We start from the raw sequence: 5,344 nt of genomic DNA on the forward strand, positions 1-5,344 counted from the left end.
GTGAGGGCTCTAGTATTGCTCTGTGGCAGTGGTGAAAACAACATGTGCAGCTGAGTAAAGGGGCCATAGTGTGGGTCAGTGGTCGATGCGGTGGGGAGAAGAGGATGGGGGCTGATTAGGTTCAAGGTGAAGTTTGGAAGAAAGCGGAGTTGAGTGAGGAGAGAAATCTGGGTGAAAAGAACAGTAAGGAAAAGGTGGCCTGAAGCAATATTCTGTCCTCCTACACAGGTGGCACAGTTTGCCACCTCCGAGTCATGAGGCTCTATATGCAGCAGCAGCTGATGAGTCAGGGAAGCAGCAAACCAAACCAGAAGTAGCTGATGGGTGTGAGTTGCTGCACTTGCTAATTTTGGTATAGCTCAAATTGAGGAATATGGTTGTGTATGTGAAATTTTAAAATGTACTACATGATCTATATCACAATTATGACTTGCAGATATGTGTGGGTATGTGTGGATTACAATTCATGAGGTCTGTGGTTATTTAGCTGGAGAGCATCAGAAACATGAGAGTCAAGCAGGACCAAATTTCAGAAGGAAGAACATTTTTGCTGCTGTTCTCATAACAGTAAAAGTATTAATTTCCTCAGAAGCAAAAACAAGCGCTGTAGACAAATCTCTCACCTAAAAAGTCATTGTCCCAAATCTAGAAGTCAAACAGTGTTCTAAACACAAATCTCAGCCTGGCCTGTCCGATGCACTTCGTGTGCATCCCTATGCAGCTAAACCAAGAGCAAAGGCTGCTGTTACACAAGCAGCAACTTTGTTCACAGACCTTTCCGAGGTCGCTGTTGAGCCTAGTAATTGCGGGGTAGCTCTGCCCTATGGTGAACTACTTTCCTGCCAGCAGTTAATTTGTACTGTGTGGGAAGAATAAATTAAAGCTTGAGTACAGTGCAATTTGATCGCTACCCACTTACAAACCTTTCAGAAATTTCTCAACTCTCAGCTGAAATCAGTATCTTATAATTAGATTATTTTATTAATTGTGCATACAGTACTAGAAACTTACATAGTATGTGTAAATTCATTGATGACTAGTATGTGTATTAGCTGTGCATGAAAGGCAGAAGAGCAAAGTCTCTGAAAACATTTTCTTTGTATATTACTGATGGACTTGGGTGTTTCCCAAGAGCTGCTCCTATAAGACTGGGAGCATACTGCATGTAAAGCTTCTTCTGCTGTCCTCCTTGGCCCATGCTGTGAAATGTCCAGCCAGCAGAGGCTCTTTGTGGTGAGCTGTCAGGAAAGTTGAAATGTTAAGGACATGCAAGTTACCTGTAGTATGTTTTATGTTCTGTTGATGAGCTGGGCTGAGTTAAATGGCAGCCAGGGGTTAAATTCCTGACAGTATGCAAAAGAGAGGGATGCCCCACCTTCATATAAGCACCATTCTTGATAACTAGGAGATGTCAGTCCCTGTAATATTTACCTCTGAATTTCTTCTGTTGTATATTTCAGAGGAAGATACAGGTAGGATTCAGAAACATGGTGATGGAGATGGAAGTAAACAGAGCACCACAGATACACAGATGAAAGCAGACTGCAAACATCATGCAGCAGAAGGAGGTGAGTGGACAAGTCTACCAAAATTCTAGATAAGACAGAAACTAATAGAGTATTCATTAAGTAAAACACTGTTCTAGTTACAATTGCATTCTAACTGTTGAGATGAAACTACACTTGGTTCTGGAAAGGCTGTTTCATGTCTCTGTATGCCTTCAGGTCACAGCTCCTAAAGGAAGCAATGCAAGATTTAGATCCAGTTAGACCTGGTGTGAACAGGTCTGTCAACAGTGACAGATGATTGTAGCACCGAAGCCTGAAGTAAGGACAAGCACGATTCCTATCTTGGGTGGCGAAGACCAGAGATCCATGAAGTGACATGGATGCACACAAAGAGACAACGAAAAATATCCTACCCCCTCCTATCTGCTGTTTCCACCCCTCTGTTGTGGCCAACATAAAACATTCACTTAAGAAAGGTCTAATAGTTACTAAAGTACAGGAGTAGGATTAAGGGTTTCTAGGATCTGTTCTGATTTGGCTGATACTGTGCTGTATGATTTCCTAATTCCTTCCTTGACAAGTCTTTTCCTTCCTTATGTAGACCCCAAGAAGCCAAGTAACTGGTGTGACACAAACTGAAGAAGCCCCATTGACAACCTCAGTAAGTAATGACTTTTTATATTTCTTAAAGATTTTCCCAATGCATGGTACAGGACTATTTCATCCATGGTTTAGTTTTCATAAAAGGGTTCTCAAATCATTTTGCCACACAGAAATCATCGGGGGAGGCCCTGAACTATACCCTGGGAGCATGAAGCTTGCCTTTTCATTATGAGACACTGCAAAATCTGGGGTAGCCCAGCAGTATATGTGGGTGATGGGGCAGAACAAGAGACAGCAGCTTCCTGTGGCAGACTCCATCAGTGCTTGCTGGGTGCGTTCTCCTGCAGTTGGGTTTCTCCAGACCCTAACGACTCAATGTGCTCTGATTTACCTGCCCTCCACAACCCTTGAAACTTTACATTTCCGAAGGGATCCTACTGGCAACATGCATCCATTTTGATGTGCTTCTCTCCTACAGATCCCAGCACGGTGCATGCAGGCCTGTTGCATCTGCCTTCGAGCATGAGGAATGGCACTCGACAGGGAAGGGGCAATCTGTCGCAGGTATCAATTAGTCTTTTGGTTTTTTGCTAAGCAATTGTCAGTGGGGCCCCAGCATGGGAGCTGGCACCTGGTATGTTTTACAGAGTAGTATTTGCCTATTATTTTCACCGTATTTATGGTGTTAGTGTAAGGCGCCCACCACAGCTGCAATCCCAGTTGTGATGGGTTCTATACAGTAACAGAAAAAGGAAAAAAAACTGCCCCAAGAGTTTACAAAGGAGATAAGACAACGGTGTAGCACATGAGTAGAGTAACTGTCATGAACTTCTGTAAATACTGTCATTTGAAGTGGCGGGGATTCTTGGGAATGGCAAATTAAATAGTAAAAAAGTAAAAGGAGTGGCGAGAGGGAAGATTAATGGAAGGGGGTAAGAAAGGAAAAAGAATGAGGCACATTTACATGTTTTCCTGCATGTGGGCCTTATCTGCCTTTTCCTTTTGTAATTACATCATCGTGATTTTGGAATGGGAAGATATGCCTCTGCTTGTTTCAGGGATTTGTAAATATGACACAGTATTGTGCCTTGAGCCAGCAGTGCACCCACTGCATTCCCATGCTGCACTTCAGAGGTGGAGTCACTCTTCACGGGAATGTTCACTGCTAGTAAGCAGTTTCTTGATTTCCAAAGGTAAAATAATTTGCCAAAAAAGAAAATAATTCACACTGAGAATCTAGAAAATCTGTATGGAGAAATGATGTTCTGTGCATCATATGGGTAGATTTTTATGAAAAAATAAACCAAAACACTGAATTAAACAAAATTAAAATTCTGCAGAAATCATTGCTTGATCTATAAATATTCGTGCCAGGGTTCAGCTAAAAGAATTTCAGTGGTCCCGTGGGCTGCAAGAATCCTTTATCCATTGCGGTAGCAAACCAAACTTAGCCTTTGAAAAGAAAAATTACATCTCCCATTTAAAATATCTCAGATTACTGGAATTCCTTAAATATTCCTGCCTTTCTTTTGATTTTCCAGTGTTTCAGTGCTCAGATAAAACAGCATGTTCTTTAACATCATTAATAAAAAATGCTTCATGGCTGTGAAAAGTAGTTATGATAAAAATGGCTTTGCATAACTAGAGAATTGCTATCTGTTCTTGTTTTTCTATATTTACCTCTGATTTAGAGACCACGGACCTGGTTGGTTTCTTATTTACATGGGAGTGCATGCATCGGGATATCCTCCCTAAAAAACAGAAGTCACAGAGCAGTTAAACTACTTTAGGTGAGACGAGAAAGAGGTCTCCATTCCACTGCTTCACCAGCCATGGAAAATATGTTTAATGTGCTGCAGGAGGAGGCATCTGCTTGTAAAAATTGTCACTACAGCTGGTCCCCACCAAAGGCCAACATTTTATGGTGTAATGGAAGGTTTATGGTTTCAGAGAGAGAATTCCCATGGAAGATTTTTTTCCAGGGGGAGAATTCTATTGCTGTAGTTAAAGTAGCCTTCAAAAACGGATTCTAATTATTTACTGTCGCTTGATTTTTGGAGAGATGATGCAGCAGAGCTAAGAACACCACTTTGGAGTGGGAATCTAAATGAAAACGAGCTGGCAGAACAATCTTTTTTTTTACTGCATGGGTGGAACCACAAAAATTCTAGTTTTCAAAACAACTGTGAAATGTGACCTCATAACCTTTCATCTGCAAAGGAAAAATGCACATAGTAACATAATACCGTCACTGCAATTGCAATTACACGAAGTAGTATTTATAAAGGAAAATGCTTCGGTCCGTCTTAGCGGGAAATCCACCTGATGGTCTGCTTGCTCTCTTCTCGGGAAGGCATTATTTGGATCCGGCTGATGAGGGCAAGCTGCCAGCCTCATGATTTGGAAGGGCAAGAGGAGAGGGAACTGACTCATGACTTTCAAAATGCTAGCGCTGCTGGCAGCTTGATTATGGTTATGGGACAGGAGCCCTGTAACGCAGAGGCTTTCCTTCCTTTTGTGCAATAGGAAGGTGGTGATGGAAAGCTATTAGCACAACATCCATTGCTAGGAAAGCCCCTGTTGCAGGTATCTTTCCGTCCTGCTAGCAGTGCACCAGGAGGTGATTATGGGTGGGAAGGTGGAGCAATAGTGCCCACTGTCTTTTAAAGAAGAAATGGGTACATCAATGTATTTCTTAGGAGTGGCTTAACTGTGTCAGTGGAAGCTGAACTGTATTGAATTATGGTAGAATCCGACCCCTGTGAAGCTTACTTCAGTATAGAGGCAGTTCGTGTTCCCTACAAGTTTTTCCCTAATCACCTTGCTGAAGAATAGCTGTTTTCCGGCTTGTTTTCCAGGAAACCTTTTAAAGATGCCGGCTGCATCGAGAGCCGCGCACTAGCAGATCCCTCCACAGCAGACAGGAAGACTTCGGCCGTGCCAGAGCGAGCTCGTCTTGCCAACAGGAACAAACCCAAGTTATTTTCGGATGCATTTTTCTCTTCCCTGGTAAGCAGGGTGCGGCCACCAACCTGGTGCATCGAGCAAGGGCCTGCCAGACCTGGGTCACAAAACCTCCCCCTGGGAGAGGTGCGTCCCGCCCCTCGCTCCCACCCCGCCACCGGCCGCGGCGCAGCGGCCCCCCAGCGCCCGGACCCTCCTCGCCTTGCGGGGCGGGCGGCTCCGCGGCGGCGGCGGCTCCTCCCTCCCGGCCCGTCGGCAGGCGGGGCCAG

Source organism: Mycteria americana, chromosome 4 (genome assembly GCF_035582795.1).
Source record: "Mycteria americana isolate JAX WOST 10 ecotype Jacksonville Zoo and Gardens chromosome 4, USCA_MyAme_1.0, whole genome shotgun sequence".
Taxonomy (NCBI): domain Eukaryota; kingdom Metazoa; phylum Chordata; class Aves; order Ciconiiformes; family Ciconiidae; genus Mycteria; species Mycteria americana.